This window comes from Nelumbo lutea, chromosome 4 (assembly GCF_056320005.1).
Source record: "Nelumbo lutea isolate HS-2025 chromosome 4, American lotus-T2T, whole genome shotgun sequence".
Classification (NCBI taxonomy): domain Eukaryota; kingdom Viridiplantae; phylum Streptophyta; class Magnoliopsida; order Proteales; family Nelumbonaceae; genus Nelumbo; species Nelumbo lutea.
Genome location: NC_142687.1, coordinates 51,671,122 through 51,686,452, shown reverse-complemented (window position 1 = coordinate 51,686,452; position 15,331 = coordinate 51,671,122). Strand labels below are relative to the sequence as shown.

Sequence of the window (15,331 nt, the reverse complement as noted above, 5' to 3'; positions counted from 1 at the left end):
TCACGTGGGAGCTTGTGCACGGGTACCAAGGGAGGAAAGTTGCATACACCATTTTTTCAAGTCTGAAAGAATTAATGGAGGGAAGCAAGATAGTGAGTGCATAAAGATTTAAGCGAGCAAGAAGCAATCGGGTAAGATCATACCAGCACTAATACACCGGATCCCATCAGAACTCCGAAGTTAAGCGTGCTTGGGCGAGAGTAGTACTAGGATTGGTGAACTCCTAGGAAGTCCTCGTGTTGCACCCCAATTTTATTAATATTTTATTTTTGATATACTATTTTCAAATTCCATATGTCGTTTTGGCGAGACAACTGGAAACAACGTGCCGGATACTCGGAGCATTTACGGTTCGATCGTCGTTACTGAGTGGGAACGGTGCAAAACCGGGATTTGGGCGTTCGTCGTGGATTGTGGGCCCCGCGATATTATTGCATCTATCCGGGGATGCGGCAGATATGGAAATGAATAACTCCGCTCACGTGGGAGCTTGTGCACGGGTACCAAGGGAGGAAAGTTGCATACACCGTTTTTTCAAGTCTGAAAGAATTAATGGAGGGGAGAAAAATAGTGAGTGCGTAAAGATTTAAGCGAGCAAGAAGAAAATGGGTGCGATCATACAAGCACTAATGCATCGGATCCCATTTGAACTCCGAAGATAAGCGTTCTTGGCGAGAGTAGTACTAAGATTGGTGACCTGATAGGTAGTCCTCGTGTTGCACCCCAATTTTATTAATATTTTATTTTTGATATACTATTTGCAAATTCCATATGTCGTTTCGGCGAGACAACTAGAAACAACACGCCGGATACTCGGACCATTTGCGGCACGATTGTCATTACTGAATGGGAACGGTGCATAACCGGGCTTTTGGCATTCGTCGTGCATTGTGGGCCCCATGATATTATTGCATCTATCCGGGGCTGCGGCAGATCTGGAAAGGAATAACTCCGCTCACGTGGGAGCTTGTGCACGGTTACCAAGGGAGGAAAGTTGCATACACCATTTTTTCAAGTCCGAAAGAATTAATGGAGGGGAGCAAGATAGTGAGTACATAAAGATTTAGGCGAGCAAGAAGCAAACGGGTGCGATCATACCAGCACTAATTCACCGGATCCCATCAGAACTCCGAAGTTAAGCGTGCTTGGGCGAGAGTAGTACTAGGATTGGTGACCTCCTAGGAAGTCCTCGTGTTGCACCCCAATTTTATTAATATTTTATTTTTAATATACTATTTGCAAATTCCATATGTCGTTTCGGCGAGACAACTGGAAACAACGCGCCGGATACTCGGAGCATTTACGGTTCGATCGTCATTACTGAATGGGAACGGTGCAAAATCGGGATTTGGGCGTTCGTCGTGGATTGTGGGCCCTGCGATATTATTGCATCTATCCGGGGCTGCGGCAGATCTGGAAATGAATAACTCCGCTCACGTGGGAGCTTGTGCACGGGTACCAAGGGAGGAAAGTTGCATACACCATTTTTTCAAGTCTGAAAGAATTAATGGAGGGGAGCAAAATAGTGAGTGCATAAAGATTTAAGCGAGCAAGAAGAAAATGGGTGTGATCATACAAGCACTAATGCATCGGATCCCATTTGAACTCCGAAGTTAAGCGTTCTTGGCGAGAGTAGTACTAAGATTGGTGACCTCCTAGGAAGTCCTCGTGTTGCACCCCAATTTTATTAATATTTTATTTTTGATATACTATTTGCCAATTCCATATGTCGTTTCGGCGAGACAACTGGAAACAACGCGCCGGATACTCGGAGCATTTGCGGTTCGATCGTCATTATTGAATGGGAACGGTGCAAAACCGGGCTTTGGGTGTTCGTCGTGCATTGTGGGCCCTGCTATAGTATTGCATCTATCCGGGGCTGTGGCAGATCTGGAAATGAATAACTCCGCTCACGTGGGAGCTTGTGCACGGTTACCAAGGGAGGAAAGTTGCATACACCATTTTTTCATGTCTGAAAGAATTAATGGAGGGGAGCAAGATAGTGAGTGCATAAAGATTTAAGCGAGCAAGAAGCAATCGGGTGCGATCATACCAGCACTAATACACCGGATCCCATCAGAACTCCGAAGTTAAGCGTGCTTGGGCGAGAGTAGTACTAGGATTGGTGAACTCCTAGGAAGTCCTCGTGTTGCACCCCAATTTTTTTAATATTTTATTTTTGATATACTATTTTCAAATTCCATATGTCGTTTCGGCGAGACAACTGGAAACAACGTGCCGGATACTCAGAGCATTTACGGTTCGATCGTCGTTACTGAATGGGAACGGTGCAAAACCGGGATTTGGGCGTTCGTCGTGGATTGTGGGCCCTGCGATATTATTGCATCTATCCGGGGCTGCGGCAGATCTGGAAATGAATAACTCTGCTCACGTGGGAGCTTGTGCACGGGTACCAAGGGAGGAAAGTTGCATACACCATTTTTTCAAGTCTGAAAGAATTAATGGAGGGGAGCAAAATAGTGAGTGCATAAAGATTTAAGCGTGCAAGAAGAAAATGGGTGCGATCATACAAGCACTAATGCATCGGATCCCATTTGAACTCCGAAGTTAAGCGTTTTTGGCGAGAGTAGTACTAAGATTGGTGACCTCCTAGGAAGTCCTCGTGTTGCACCCCAATTTTATTATTATTTTATTTTTGATATACTATTTGCAAATTCCATATGTCGTTTCGGCGAGACAACTGGAAACAACGCGCCGGATACTCGGACCATTTGCGGTTCGTTCGTCATTATTGAATGGGAAAGGTGCAAAGCCGGGCTTTGGGTGTTCGTCGTGCATTGTGGGCCCCGCGATAGTATTGCATCTATCCGGGGCTGAGGCAGATCTGGAAATGAATAACTCCGCTCACGTGGGAGCTTGTGCACGGGTACCAAGGGAGGAAAGTTGCATACACCGTTTTTTCAAGTCTGAAAGAATTAATGGAGGGGAGCAAGATAGTGAGTGCATAAAGATTTAAGCGAGCAAGAAGCAATCGGGTGCGATCATACCAGCACTAATACACCGGATCCCATCAGAACTCCGAAGTTAAGCGTGCTTGGGCGAGAGTAGTACTAGGATTGGTGAACTCCTAGGAAGTCCTCGTGTTGCACCCCAATTTTATTAATATTTTATTTTTGATATACTATTTTCAAATTCCATATGTCGTTTCGGCGAGACAACTGGAAACAACTACTGGATACTCGGAGCATTTACGGTTCGATCGTCATTACTGAATGGGAACGGTGCAAAACCGGGATTTGGGCGTTCGTCGTGGATTGTGGGCCCCGCGATATTATTGCATCTATCCAGGGCTGCGGCAGATTTGGAAATCAATAACTCCGCTCACGTGGGAGTTTGTGCACGGGTACCAAGGGAGGAAAGTTGCATACACCGTTTTTTCAAGTCTGAAAGAATTAATGGAGGGGAGAAAAATAGTGAGTGCATAAAGATTTAAGCGAGCAAGAAGAAAATGGGTGCGATCATACAAGCACTAATGCATCGGATCCCATTTGAACTCCGAAGATAAGCGTTCTTGGCGAGAGTAGTACTAAGATTGGTGACCTGATAGGAAGTCCTCGTGTTGCACCCCAATTTTATTAATATTTTATTTTTGATATACTATTTGCAAATTCCATATGTCGTTTCGGCGAGACAACTGGAAACAACGCGCCGGATACTCGGAGCATATGCGGTTCGATCGTCATTATGGAATGGGAACGGTGCAAAACCGGGCTTTTGGTGTTCGTCGTGCATTGTGGGCCCTGCTATAGTATTGCATCTATCCGGGGCTGTGGCAGATCTGGAAATGAATAACTCCGCTCACGTGGGAGCTTGTGCACGGGTACCAAGGGAGGAAAGTTGCATACACCATTTTTTCAAGTCTGAAAGAATTAATGGAGGGGAGCAAGATAGTGAGTGCATAAAGATTTAAGCGAGCAATAAGCAATCGGGTAAGATCATACCAGCACTAATACACCGGATCCCATCAGAACTCCGAAGTTAAGCGTGCTTGGGCGAGAGTAGTACTAGGATTGGTGAACTCCTAGGAAGTCCTCGTGTTGCACCCCAATTTTATTAATATTTTATTTTTGATATACTATTTTCAAATTCCATATGTCGTTTTGGCGAGACAACTGGAAACAACGTGCCGGATACTTGGAGCATTTACGGTTCGATCGTCGTTACTGAATGGGAACGGTGCAAAACCGGGATTTGGGCGTTCGTCGTGGATTGTGGGCCCCGCGATATTATTGCATCTATCCGGGGATGCGGCAGATATGGAAATGAATAACTCCGCTCACGTGGGAGCTTGTGCACGGGTACCAAGGGAGGAAAGTTGCATACACCGTTTTTTCAAGTCTGAAAGAATTAATGGAGGGGAGAAAAATAGTGAGTGCGTAAAGATTTAAGCGAGCAAGAAGAAAATGGGTGCGATCATACAAGCACTAATGCATCGGATCCCATTTGAACTCCGAAGATAAGCGTTCTTGGCGAGAGTAGTACTAAGATTGGTGACCTGATAGGTAGTCCTCGTGTTGCACCCCAATTTTATTAATATTTTATTTTTGATATACTATTTTCAAATTCCATATGTCGTTTCGGCGAGACAACTGGAAACAACGTGCCGGATACTCAGAGCATTTACGGTTCGATCGTCGTTACTGAATGGGAACGGTGAAAAACCGGGATTTGGGCGTTCGTCGTGGATTGTGGGCCCTGCGATATTATTGCATCTATCCGGGGCTGCGGCAGATCTGGAAATGAATAACTCCGCTCACGTGGGAGCTTGTGCACGGTTACCAAGGGAGGAAAGTTGCATACACCGTTTTTTCAAGTCTGAAAGAATTAATGGAGGGGAGAAAAATAGTGAGTGCATAAAGATTTAAGCGAGCAAGAAGAAAATGGGTGCGATCATACAAGCACTAATGCATCGGATCCCATTTGAACTCCGAAGATAAGCGTTCTTGGCGAGAGTAGTACTAAGATTGGTGACCTGATAGGAAGTCCTCGTGTTGCACCCCAATTTTATTAATATTTTATTTTTGATATACTATTTGCAAATTCCATATGTCGTTTCGGCGAGACAACTAGAAACAACACGCCGGATACTCGGACCATTTGCGGCACGATTGTCATTACTGAATGGGAACGGTGCATAACCGGGCTTTTGGCATTCGTCGTGCATTGTGGGCCCCATGATATTATTGCATCTATCCGGGGCTGCGGCAGATCTGGAAAGGAATAACTCCGCTCACGTGGGAGCTTGTGCACGGTTACCAAGGGAGGAAAGTTGCATACACCATTTTTTCAAGTCCGAAAGAATTAATGGAGGGGAGCAAGATAGTGAGTGCATAAAGATTTAGGCGAGCAAGAAGCAAACGGGTGCGATCATACCAGCACTAATACACCGGATCCCATCAGAACTCCGAAGTTAAGCGTGCTTGGGCGAGAGTAGTACTAGGATTGGTGACCTCCTAGGAAGTCCTCGTGTTGCACCCCAATTTTATTAATATTTTATTTTTAATATACTATTTGCAAATTCCATATGTCGTTTCGGCGAGACAACTGGAAACAACGCGCCGGATACTCGGAGCATTTACGGTTCGATCGTCATTACTGAATGGGAACGGTGCAAAATCGGGATTTGGGCGTTCGTCGTGGATTGTGGGCCCTGCGATATTATTGCATCGATCCGGGGCTGCGGCAGATCTGGAAATGAGTAACTCCACTCACGTGGGAGCTTGTGCACGGGTACCAAGGGAGGAAAGTTGCATACACCATTTTTTCAAGTCTGAAAGAATTAATGGAGGGGAGCAAAATAGTGAGTGCATAAAGATTTAAGCGAGCAAGAAGAAAATGGGTGTGATCATACAAGCACTAATGCATCGGATCCCATTTGAACTCCGAAGTTAAGCGTTCTTGGCGAGAGTAGTACTAAGATTGGTGACCTCCTAGGAAGTCCTCGTGTTGCACCCCAATTTTATTAATATTTTATTTTTGATATACTATTTGCCAATTCCATATGTCGTTTCGGCGAGACAACTGGAAACAACGCGCCGGATACTCGGAGCATTTGCGGTTCGATCGTCATTATTGAATGGGAACGGTGCAAAACCGGGCTTTGGGTGTTCGTCGTGCATTGTGGGCCCTACTATAGTATTGCATCTATCCGGGGCTGTGGCAGATCTGGAAATGAATAACTCCGCTCACGTGGGAGCTTGTGCACGGTTACCAAGGGAGGAAAGTTGCATACACCATTTTTTCATGTCTGAAAGAATTAATGGAGGGGAGCAAGATAGTGAGTGCATAAAGATTTAAGCGAGCAAGAAGCAATCGGGTGCGATCATACCAGCACTAATACACCGGATCCCATCAGAACTCCGAAGTTAAGCGTGCTTGGGCGAGAGTAGTACTAGGATTGGTGAACTCCTAGGAAGTCCTCGTGTTGCACCCCAATTTTATTAATATTTTATTTTTGATATACTATTTTCAAATTCCATATGTCGTTTCGGCGAGACAACTGGAAACAACGTGCCGGATACTCAGAGCATTTACGGTTCGATCGTCGTTACTGAATGGGAACGGTGCAAAACCGGGATTTGTGCGTTCGTCGTGGATTGTGGGCCCTGCGATATTATTGCATCTATCCGGGGCTGCGGCAGATCTGGAAATGAATAACTCTGCTCACGTGGGAGCTTGTGCACGGGTACCAAGGGAGGAAAGTTGCATACACCATTTTTTCAAGTCTGAAAGAATTAATGGAGGGGAGCAAAATAGTGAGTGCATAAAGATTTAAGCGAGCAAGAAGAAAATGGGTGTGATCATACAAGCACTAATGCATCGGATCCCATTTGAACTCCGAAGTTAAGCGTTCTTGGCGAGAGTAGTACTAAGATCGGTGACCTCCTAGGAAGTCCTCGTGTTGCACCCCAATTTTATTAATATTTTATTTTTGATATACTATTTGCAAATTCCATATGTCGTTTCGGCGAGACAACTGGAAACAACGCGCCGGATACTCGGACCATTTGCGGTTCGTTCGTCATTATTGAATGGGAACGGTGCAAAACCGGGCTTTGGGTGTTCGTCGTGCATTGTGGGCCCCGCGATAGTATTGCATCTATCCGGGGCTGAGGCAGATCTGGAAATGAATAACTCCGCTCACGTGGGAGCTTGTGCACGGGTACCAAGGGAGGAAAGTTGCATACACCGTTTTTTCAAGTCTGAAAGAATTAATGGAGGGGAGCAAGATAGTGAGTGCATAAAGATTTAAGCGAGCAAGAAGCAATCGGGTGCGATCATACCAGCACTAATACACCGGATCCCATCAGAACTCCGAAGTTAAGCGTGCTTGGGCGAGAGTAGTACTAGGATTGGTGAACTCCTAGGAAGTCCTCGTGTTGCACCCCAATTTTATTAATATTTTATTTTTGATATACTATTTTCAAATTCCATATGTCGTTTCGGCGAGACAACTGGAAACAACTGCTGGATACTCGGAGCATTTACGGTTCGATCGTCATTACTGAATGGGAACGGTGCAAAACCGGGATTTGGGCGTTCGTCGTGGATTGTGGGCCCCGCGATATTATTGCATCTATCCAGGGCTGCGGCAGATTTGGAAATGAATAACTCCGCTCACGTGGGAGTTTGTGCACGGGTACCAAGGGAGGAAAGTTGCATACACCATTTTTTCAAGTCTGAAAGAATTAATGGAGGGGAGCAAAATAGTGAGTGCATAAAGATTTAAGCGAGCAAGAAGAAAATGGGTGTGATCATACAAGCACTAATGCATCGGATCCCATTTGAACTCCGAAGTTAAGCGTTCTTGGCGAGAGTAGTACTAAGATTGGTGACCTCCTAGGAAGTCCTCGTGTTGCACCCCAATTTTATTAATATTTTATTTTTGATATACTATTTGCCAATTCCATATGTCGTTTCGGCGAGACAACTGGAAACAACGCGCCGGATACTCGGAGCATTTGCGGTTCGATCGTCATTATTGAATGGGAACGGTGCAAAACCGGGCTTTGGGTGTTCGTCGTGCATTGTGGGCCCTGCTATAGTATTGCATCTATCCGGGGCTGTGGCAGATCTGGAAATGAATAACTCCGCTCACGTGGGAGCTTGTGCACGGTTACCAAGGGAGGAAAGTTGCATACACCATTTTTTCATGTCTGAAAGAATTAATGGAGGGGAGCAAGATAGTGAGTGCATAAAGATTTAAGCGAGCAAGAAGCAATCGGGTGCGATCATACCAGCACTAATACACCGGATCCCATCAGAACTCCGAAGTTAAGCGTGCTTGGGCGAGAGTAGTACTAGGATTGGTGAACTCCTAGGAAGTCCTCGTGTTGCACCCCAATTTTATTAATATTTTATTTTTGATATACTATTTTCAAATTCCATATGTCGTTTCGGCGAGACAACTGGAAACAACGTGCCGGATACTCAGAGCATTTACGGTTCGATCGTCGTTACTGAATGGGAACGGTGCAAAACCGGGATTTGGGCGTTCGTCGTGGATTGTGGGCCCTGCGATATTATTGCATCTATCCGGGGCTGCGGCAGATCTGGAAATGAATAACTCTGCTCACGTGGGAGCTTGTGCACGGGTACCAAGGGAGGAAAGTTGCATACACCATTTTTTCAAGTCTGAAAGAATTAATGGAGGGGAGCAAAATAGTGAGTGCATAAAGATTTAAGCGTGCAAGAAGAAAATGGGTGCGATCATACAAGCACTAATGCATCGGATCCCATTTGAACTCCGAAGTTAAGCGTTTTTGGCGAGAGTAGTACTAAGATTGGTGACCTCCTAGGAAGTCCTCGTGTTGCACCCCAATTTTATTAATATTTTATTTTTGATATACTATTTGCAAATTCCATATGTCGTTTCGGCGAGACAACTGGAAACAACGCGCCGGATACTCGGACCATTTGCGGTTCGTTCGTCATTATTGAATGGGAACGGTGCAAAACCGGGCTTTGGGTGTTCGTCGTGCATTGTGGGCCCCGCGATAGTATTGCATCTATCCGGGGCTGAGGCAGATCTGGAAATGAATAACTCCGCTCACGTGGGAGCTTGTGCACGGGTACCAAGGGAGGAAAGTTGCATACACCGTTTTTTCAAGTCTGAAAGAATTAATGGAGGGGAGCAAGATAGTGAGTGCATAAAGATTTAAGCGAGCAAGAAGCAATCGGGTGCGATCATACCAGCACTAATACACCGGATCCCATCAGAACTCCGAAGTGAAGCGTGCTTGGGCGAGAGTAGTACTAGGATTGGTGAACTCCTAGGAAGTCCTCATGTTGCACCCCAATTTTATTAATATTTTATTTTTGATATACTATTTTCAAATTCCATATGTCGTTTCGGCGAGACAACTGGAAACAACTGCTGGATACTCGGAGCATTTACGGTTCGATCGTCATTACTGAATGGGAACGGTGCAAAATCGGGATTTGGGCGTTCGTCGTGGATTGTGGGCCCCGCGATATTATTGCATCTATCCAGGGCTGCGGCAGATTTGGAAATGAATAACTCCGCTCACGTGGGAGTTTGTGCACGGGTACCAAGGGAGGAAAGTTGCATACACCGTTTTTTCAAGTCTGAAAGAATTAATGGAGGGGAGAAAAATAGTGAGTGCATAAAGATTTAAGCGAGCAAGAAGAAAATGGGTGCGATCATACAAGCACTAATGCATCGGATCCCATTTGAACTCCGAAGATAAGCGTTCTTGGCGAGAGTAGTACTAAGATTGGTGACCTGATAGGAAGTCCTCGTGTTGCACCCCAATTTTATTAATATTTTATTTTTGATATACTATTTGCAAATTCCATATGTCGTTTCGGCGAGACAACTGGAAACAACGCGCCGGATACTCGGAGCATTTACGGTTCGATCGTCATTACTGAATGGGAACGGTGCAAAACCGGGATTTGGGCGTTCGTCGTGGATTGTGGGCCCTGCGATATTATTGCATCTATCCAGGGCTGCGGCAGATTTGGAAATGAATAACTCCGCTCACGTGGGAGTTTGTGCACGGGTACCAAGGGAGGAAAGTTGCATACACCGTTTTTTCAAGTCTGAAAGAATTAATGGAGGGGAGAAAAATAGTGAGTGCATAAAGATTTAAGCGAGCAAGAAGAAAATGGGTGCGATCATACAAGCACTAATGCATCGGATCCCATTTGAACTCCGAAGATAAGCGTTCTTGGCGAGAGTAGTACTAAGATTGGTGACCTGATAGGAAGTCCTCATGTTGCACCCCAATTTTATTAATATTTTATTTTTGATATACTATTTGCAAATTCCATATGTCGTTTCGGCGAGACAACTGGAAACAACGCGCCGGATACTCGGAGCATATGCGGTTCGATCGTCATTATGGAATGGGAACGGTGCAAAACCGGGCTTTTGGTGTTCATCGTGCATTGTGGGCCCTGCTATAGTATTGCATCTATCCGGGGCTGTGGCAGATCTGGAAATGAATAACTCCGCTCACGTGGGAGCTTGTGCACGGGTACCAAGGGAGGAAAGTTGCATACACCATTTTTTCAAGTCTGAAAGAATTAATGGAGGGGAGCAAGATAGTGAGTGCATAAAGATTTAAGCGAGCAATAAGCAATCGGGTAAGATCATACCAGCACTAATACACCGGATCCCATCAGAACTCCGAAGTTAAGCGTGCTTGGGCGAGAGTAGTACTAGGATTGGTGAACTCCTAGGAAGTCCTCGTGTTGCACCCCAATTTTATTAATATTTTATTTTTGATATACTATTTTCAAATTCCATATGTCGTTTTGGCGAGACAACTGGAAACAACGTGCCGGATACTCGGAGCATTTACGGTTCGATCGTCGTTACTGAATGGGAACGGTGCAAAACCGGGATTTGGGCGTTCGTCGTGGATTGTGGGCCCCGCGATATTATTGCATCTATCCGGGGATGCGGCAGATATGGAAATGAATAACTCCGCTCACGTGGGAGCTTGTGCACGGGTACCAAGGGAGGAAAGTTGCATACACCGTTTTTTCAAGTCTGAAAGAATTAATGGAGGGGAGAAAAATAGTGAGTGCGTAAAGATTTAAGCGAGCAAGAAGAAAATGGGTGCGATCATACAAGCACTAATGCATCGGATCCCATTTGAACTCCGAAGATAAGCGTTCTTGGCGAGAGTAGTACTAAGATTGGTGACCTGATAGGTAGTCCTCGTGTTGCACCCCAATTTTATTAATATTTTATTTTTGATATACTATTTTCAAATTCCATATGTCGTTTCGGCGAGACAACTGGAAACAACGTGCCGGATACTCAGAGCATTTACGGTTCGATCGTCGTTACTGAATGGGAACGGTGCAAAACCGGGATTTGGGCGTTCGTCGTGGATTGTGGGCCCTGCGATATTATTGCATCTATCCGGGGCTGCGGCAGATCTGGAAATGAATAACTCCGCTCACGTGGGAGTTTGGGCACGGGTACCAAGGGAGGAAAGTTGCATACACCGTTTTTTCAAGTCTGAAAGAATTAATGGAGGGGAGAAAAATAGTGAGTGCATAAAGATTTAAGCGAGCAAGAAGAAAATGGGTGCGATCATACAAGCACTAATGCATCGGATCCCATTTGAACTCCGAAGATAAGCGTTCTTGGCGAGAGTAGTACTAAGATTGGTGACCTGATAGGAAGTCCTCGTGTTGCACCCCAATTTTATTAATATTTTATTTTTGATATACTATTTGCAAATTCCATATGTCGTTTCGGCGAGACAACTAGAAACAACACGCCGGATACTCGGACCATTTGCGGCACGATTGTCATTACTGAATGGGAACGGTGCATAACCGGGCTTTTGGCATTCGTCGTGCATTGTGGGCCCCATGATATTATTGCATCTATCCGGGGCTGCGGCAGATCTGGAAAGGAATAACTCCGCTCACGTGGGAGCTTGTGCACGGTTACCAAGGGAGGAAAGTTGCATACACCATTTTTTCAAGTCCGAAAGAATTAATGGAGGGGAGCAAGATAGTGAGTGCATAAAGATTTAGGCGAGCAAGAAGCAAACGGGTGCGATCATACCAGCACTAATACACCGGATCCCATCAGAACTCCGAAGTTAAGCGTGCTTGGGCGAGAGTAGTACTAGGATTGGTGACCTCCTAGGAAGTCCTCGTGTTGCACCCCAATTTTATTAATATTTTATTTTTAATATACTATTTGCAAATTCCATATGTCGTTTCGGCGAGACAACTGGAAACAACGCGCCGGATACTCGGAGCATTTACGGTTCGATCGTCATTACTGAATGGGAACGGTGCAAAATCGGGATTTGGGCGTTCGTCGTGGATTGTGGGCCCTGCGATATTATGGCATCTATCCGGGGCTGCGGCAGATCTGGAAATGAATAACTCCGCTCACGTGGGAGCTTGTGCACGGGTACCAAGGGAGGAAAGTTGCATACACCATTTTTTCAAGTCTGAAAGAATTAATGGAGGGGAGCAAAATAGTGAGTGCATAAAGATTTAAGCGAGCAAGAAGAAAATGGGTGTGATCATACAAGCACTAATGCATCGGATCCCATTTGAACTCCGAAGTTAAGCGTTCTTGGCGAGAGTAGTACTAAGATTGGTGACCTCCTAGGAAGTCCTCGTGTTGCACCCCAATTTTATTAATATTTTATTTTTGATATACTATTTGCCAATTCCATATGTCGTTTCGGCGAGACAACTGGAAACAACGCGCCGGATACTCGGAGCATTTGCGGTTCGATCGTCATTATTGAATGGGAACGGTGCAAAACCGGGCTTTGGGTGTTCGTCGTGCATTGTGGGCCCTGCTATAGTATTGCATCTATCCGGGGCTGTGGCAGATCTGGAAATGAATAACTCCGCTCACGTGGGAGCTTGTGCACGGTTACCAAGGGAGGAAAGTTGCATACACCATTTTTTCATGTCTGAAAGAATTAATGGAGGGGAGCAAAATAGTGAGTGCATAAAGATTTAAGCGAGCAAGAAGCAATCGGGTGCGATCATACCAGCACTAATACACCGGATCCCATCAGAACTCCGAAGTTAAGCGTGCTTGGGCGAGAGAAGTACTAGGATTGGTGAACTCCTAGGAAGTCCTCGTGTTGCACCCCAATTTTATTAATATTTTATTTTTGATATACTATTTTCAAATTCCAAATGTCGTTTCGGCGAGACAACTGGAAACAACGTGCCGGATACTCAGAGCATTTACGGTTCGATCGTCGTTACTGAATGGGAACGGTGCAAAACCGGGATTTGGGCGTTCGTCGTGGATTGTGGGCCCTGCGATATTATTGCATCTATCCGGGGCTGCGGCAGATCTGGAAATGAATAACTCTGCTCACGTGGGAGCTTGTGCACGGGTACCAAGGGAGGAAAGTTGCATACACCATTTTTTCAAGTCTGAAAGAATTAATGGAGGGGAGAAAAATAGTGAGTGCGTAAAGATTTAAGCGAGCAAGAAGAAAATGGGTGCGATCATACAAGCACTAATGCATCGGATCCCATTTGAACTCCGAAGATAAGCGTTCTTGGCGAGAGTAGTACTAAGATTGGTGACCTGATAGGAAGTCCTCGTGTTGCACCCCAATTTTATTAATATTTTATTTTTGATATACTATTTTCAAATTCCATATGTCGTTTCGGCGAGACAACTGGAAACAACGTGCTGGATACTCAGAGCATTTACGGTTCGATCGTCGTTACTGAATGGGAACGGTGCAAAACCGGGATTTGGGCGTTCGTCGTGGATTGTGGGCCCTGTGATATTATTGCATCTATCCGGGGCTGCGGCAGATCTGGAAATGAATAACTCCGCTCACGTGGGAGCTAGTGCACGGGTACCAAGGGAGGAAAGTTGCATACACTGTTTTTTCAAGTCTGAAAGAATTAATGGAGGGGAGCAAAATAGAGAGTGCATAAAGATTTAAGCGTGCAAGAAGAAAATGGGTGCGATCATACCAGCACTAATGCATCGGATCCCATTTGAACTCCGAAGTTAAGCGTTCTTGGCGAGAGTAGTACTAAGATTGGTGACCTCCAAGGAAGTCCTCGTGTTGCACCCCAATTTTATTAATATTTTATTTTTGATATACTATTTGCAAATTCCATATGTCGTTTCGGCGAGACAACTAGAAACAACACGCTGGATACTCGGACCATTTGCGGCACGATCGTCATTACTGAATGGGAACGGTGCTAAACCGGGCTTTTGGCATTCGTCGTGCATTGTGGGCCCCGCGATATTATTGCATCTATCCGGGGCTGCGGCAGATCTGAAAAGGAATAACTCCGCTCACGTGGGAGCTTGTGCACGGTTACCAAGGGAGGAAAGTTGCATACACCATTTTTTCAAGTCCGAAAGAATTAATGGAGGGGAGCAAGATAGTGAGTGCATAAAGATTTAAGCGAGCAAGAAGCAAACGGGTGCGATCATACCAGCACTAATACACCGGATCCCATCAGAACTCCGAAGTTAAGCGTGCTTGGGCGAGAGTAGTATTAGGATTGGTGAACTCCAAGGAAGTCCTCGTGTTGCACCCCAATTTTATTAATATTTTATTTTTGAGCTACTATTTTCAAATTCCATAGGTCGTTTCGGCGAGACAACTGGAAACAACGCGCCGGATACTTGGAGCATTTACGGTTCGATCTTTATTACTTAATGGGAACGGTGCAAAACCGGGATTTGGGCGTTCGTCGTGGATTGTGGGCCCGGCGATATTATTTTATCTATCCGGGGCTGCGGCAGATCTGGAAATGAATAACTCCGCTCACGTGGGAGCTTGTGGACGGGTACCAAGGGAGGAAAGTTGCATACACCGTTTTTTCATGTCTGAAAGAATTAATGGAGGGGAGCAAAATAGTGAGTGCATAAAGATTTAAGCGAACAAGAAGAAAATGGGTGCGATCATACAAGCACTAATGCATCGGATCCCATTTGAACTCCGAAATTAAGCGTTCTTGGCGAGAGTAGTACTAAGATTGGTGACCTCCTAGGAAGTCCTCGTGTTGCACCCCAATTTTATTAATATTTTATTTTTTATATACTATTTGCAAATTCCATATGTCGTTTCGGCGAGACAACTGGAAACAACGCGCCGGATACTCGGAGCATTTGCGGTTCGATCGTCATTATTGAATGGGAACGGTGCAAAACCGGGCTTTGGGTGTTCGTCGTGCATTGTGGGCCCCGCGATAGTATTGCATCTATCCGGGGCTGCGGCAGATCTGGAAATGAATAACTCCGCTCACGTGGGAGCTTGTGCACGGGTGCCAAGGGAGGAAAGTTGCATACACCATTTTT

General features: G+C 45.3%; 8 non-coding genes and 24 pseudogenes across 8 annotated transcripts; all 32 read left to right on the top strand.

Moving 5' to 3' along the window:
- The first annotated feature begins 129 nt into the window (after positions 1–129).
- On the top strand, positions 130–248 carry LOC148857463 (5S ribosomal RNA; annotated as a pseudogene).
- Positions 249–607: 359 nt separating this feature from the next.
- Positions 608–725, top strand: LOC148857462 (5S ribosomal RNA; annotated as a pseudogene).
- A 359-nt stretch (positions 726–1,084) lies between these two features.
- Positions 1,085–1,203, top strand: LOC148857461 (5S ribosomal RNA). The gene has a single exon (XR_016097672.1). It is a non-coding gene; the product is annotated as a 5S ribosomal RNA (ribosomal RNA).
- Positions 1,204–1,562: 359 nt separating this feature from the next.
- LOC148857460 (5S ribosomal RNA) lies at positions 1,563–1,680 on the top strand (annotated as a pseudogene).
- Positions 1,681–2,039: 359 nt separating this feature from the next.
- LOC148857459 (5S ribosomal RNA) lies at positions 2,040–2,158 on the top strand. Its single transcript, XR_016098210.1, has one exon. It is a non-coding gene; the product is annotated as a 5S ribosomal RNA (ribosomal RNA).
- A 359-nt stretch (positions 2,159–2,517) lies between these two features.
- On the top strand, positions 2,518–2,635 carry LOC148857458 (5S ribosomal RNA; annotated as a pseudogene).
- A 359-nt stretch (positions 2,636–2,994) lies between these two features.
- LOC148857457 (5S ribosomal RNA) lies at positions 2,995–3,113 on the top strand. The gene has a single exon (XR_016098209.1). It is a non-coding gene; the product is annotated as a 5S ribosomal RNA (ribosomal RNA).
- A 358-nt stretch (positions 3,114–3,471) lies between these two features.
- LOC148857456 (5S ribosomal RNA) lies at positions 3,472–3,589 on the top strand (annotated as a pseudogene).
- A 359-nt stretch (positions 3,590–3,948) lies between these two features.
- On the top strand, positions 3,949–4,067 carry LOC148857455 (5S ribosomal RNA; annotated as a pseudogene).
- A 359-nt stretch (positions 4,068–4,426) lies between these two features.
- On the top strand, positions 4,427–4,544 carry LOC148857454 (5S ribosomal RNA; annotated as a pseudogene).
- A 359-nt stretch (positions 4,545–4,903) lies between these two features.
- LOC148857453 (5S ribosomal RNA) lies at positions 4,904–5,021 on the top strand (annotated as a pseudogene).
- Positions 5,022–5,380: 359 nt separating this feature from the next.
- LOC148857452 (5S ribosomal RNA) lies at positions 5,381–5,499 on the top strand. Its single transcript, XR_016097150.1, has one exon. It is a non-coding gene; the product is annotated as a 5S ribosomal RNA (ribosomal RNA).
- A 359-nt stretch (positions 5,500–5,858) lies between these two features.
- LOC148857451 (5S ribosomal RNA) lies at positions 5,859–5,976 on the top strand (annotated as a pseudogene).
- Positions 5,977–6,335: 359 nt separating this feature from the next.
- Positions 6,336–6,454, top strand: LOC148857450 (5S ribosomal RNA). Its single transcript, XR_016098208.1, has one exon. It is a non-coding gene; the product is annotated as a 5S ribosomal RNA (ribosomal RNA).
- Positions 6,455–6,813: 359 nt separating this feature from the next.
- On the top strand, positions 6,814–6,931 carry LOC148857449 (5S ribosomal RNA; annotated as a pseudogene).
- Positions 6,932–7,290: 359 nt separating this feature from the next.
- Positions 7,291–7,409, top strand: LOC148857448 (5S ribosomal RNA). The gene has a single exon (XR_016098207.1). It is a non-coding gene; the product is annotated as a 5S ribosomal RNA (ribosomal RNA).
- A 358-nt stretch (positions 7,410–7,767) lies between these two features.
- On the top strand, positions 7,768–7,885 carry LOC148857447 (5S ribosomal RNA; annotated as a pseudogene).
- A 359-nt stretch (positions 7,886–8,244) lies between these two features.
- Positions 8,245–8,363, top strand: LOC148857446 (5S ribosomal RNA). Its single transcript, XR_016098206.1, has one exon. It is a non-coding gene; the product is annotated as a 5S ribosomal RNA (ribosomal RNA).
- Positions 8,364–8,722: 359 nt separating this feature from the next.
- On the top strand, positions 8,723–8,840 carry LOC148857445 (5S ribosomal RNA; annotated as a pseudogene).
- A 359-nt stretch (positions 8,841–9,199) lies between these two features.
- LOC148857444 (5S ribosomal RNA) lies at positions 9,200–9,318 on the top strand (annotated as a pseudogene).
- Positions 9,319–9,676: 358 nt separating this feature from the next.
- LOC148857443 (5S ribosomal RNA) lies at positions 9,677–9,794 on the top strand (annotated as a pseudogene).
- Positions 9,795–10,153: 359 nt separating this feature from the next.
- LOC148857442 (5S ribosomal RNA) lies at positions 10,154–10,271 on the top strand (annotated as a pseudogene).
- A 359-nt stretch (positions 10,272–10,630) lies between these two features.
- LOC148857441 (5S ribosomal RNA) lies at positions 10,631–10,749 on the top strand (annotated as a pseudogene).
- A 359-nt stretch (positions 10,750–11,108) lies between these two features.
- On the top strand, positions 11,109–11,226 carry LOC148857440 (5S ribosomal RNA; annotated as a pseudogene).
- A 359-nt stretch (positions 11,227–11,585) lies between these two features.
- On the top strand, positions 11,586–11,703 carry LOC148857439 (5S ribosomal RNA; annotated as a pseudogene).
- Positions 11,704–12,062: 359 nt separating this feature from the next.
- LOC148857438 (5S ribosomal RNA) lies at positions 12,063–12,181 on the top strand. The gene has a single exon (XR_016097149.1). It is a non-coding gene; the product is annotated as a 5S ribosomal RNA (ribosomal RNA).
- A 359-nt stretch (positions 12,182–12,540) lies between these two features.
- LOC148857437 (5S ribosomal RNA) lies at positions 12,541–12,658 on the top strand (annotated as a pseudogene).
- A 359-nt stretch (positions 12,659–13,017) lies between these two features.
- On the top strand, positions 13,018–13,136 carry LOC148857436 (5S ribosomal RNA; annotated as a pseudogene).
- Positions 13,137–13,495: 359 nt separating this feature from the next.
- Positions 13,496–13,613, top strand: LOC148857435 (5S ribosomal RNA; annotated as a pseudogene).
- Positions 13,614–13,972: 359 nt separating this feature from the next.
- On the top strand, positions 13,973–14,090 carry LOC148857434 (5S ribosomal RNA; annotated as a pseudogene).
- A 359-nt stretch (positions 14,091–14,449) lies between these two features.
- LOC148857433 (5S ribosomal RNA) lies at positions 14,450–14,568 on the top strand (annotated as a pseudogene).
- Positions 14,569–14,927: 359 nt separating this feature from the next.
- Positions 14,928–15,045, top strand: LOC148857432 (5S ribosomal RNA; annotated as a pseudogene).
- The last annotated feature ends 286 nt before the right edge of the window (positions 15,046–15,331 follow it).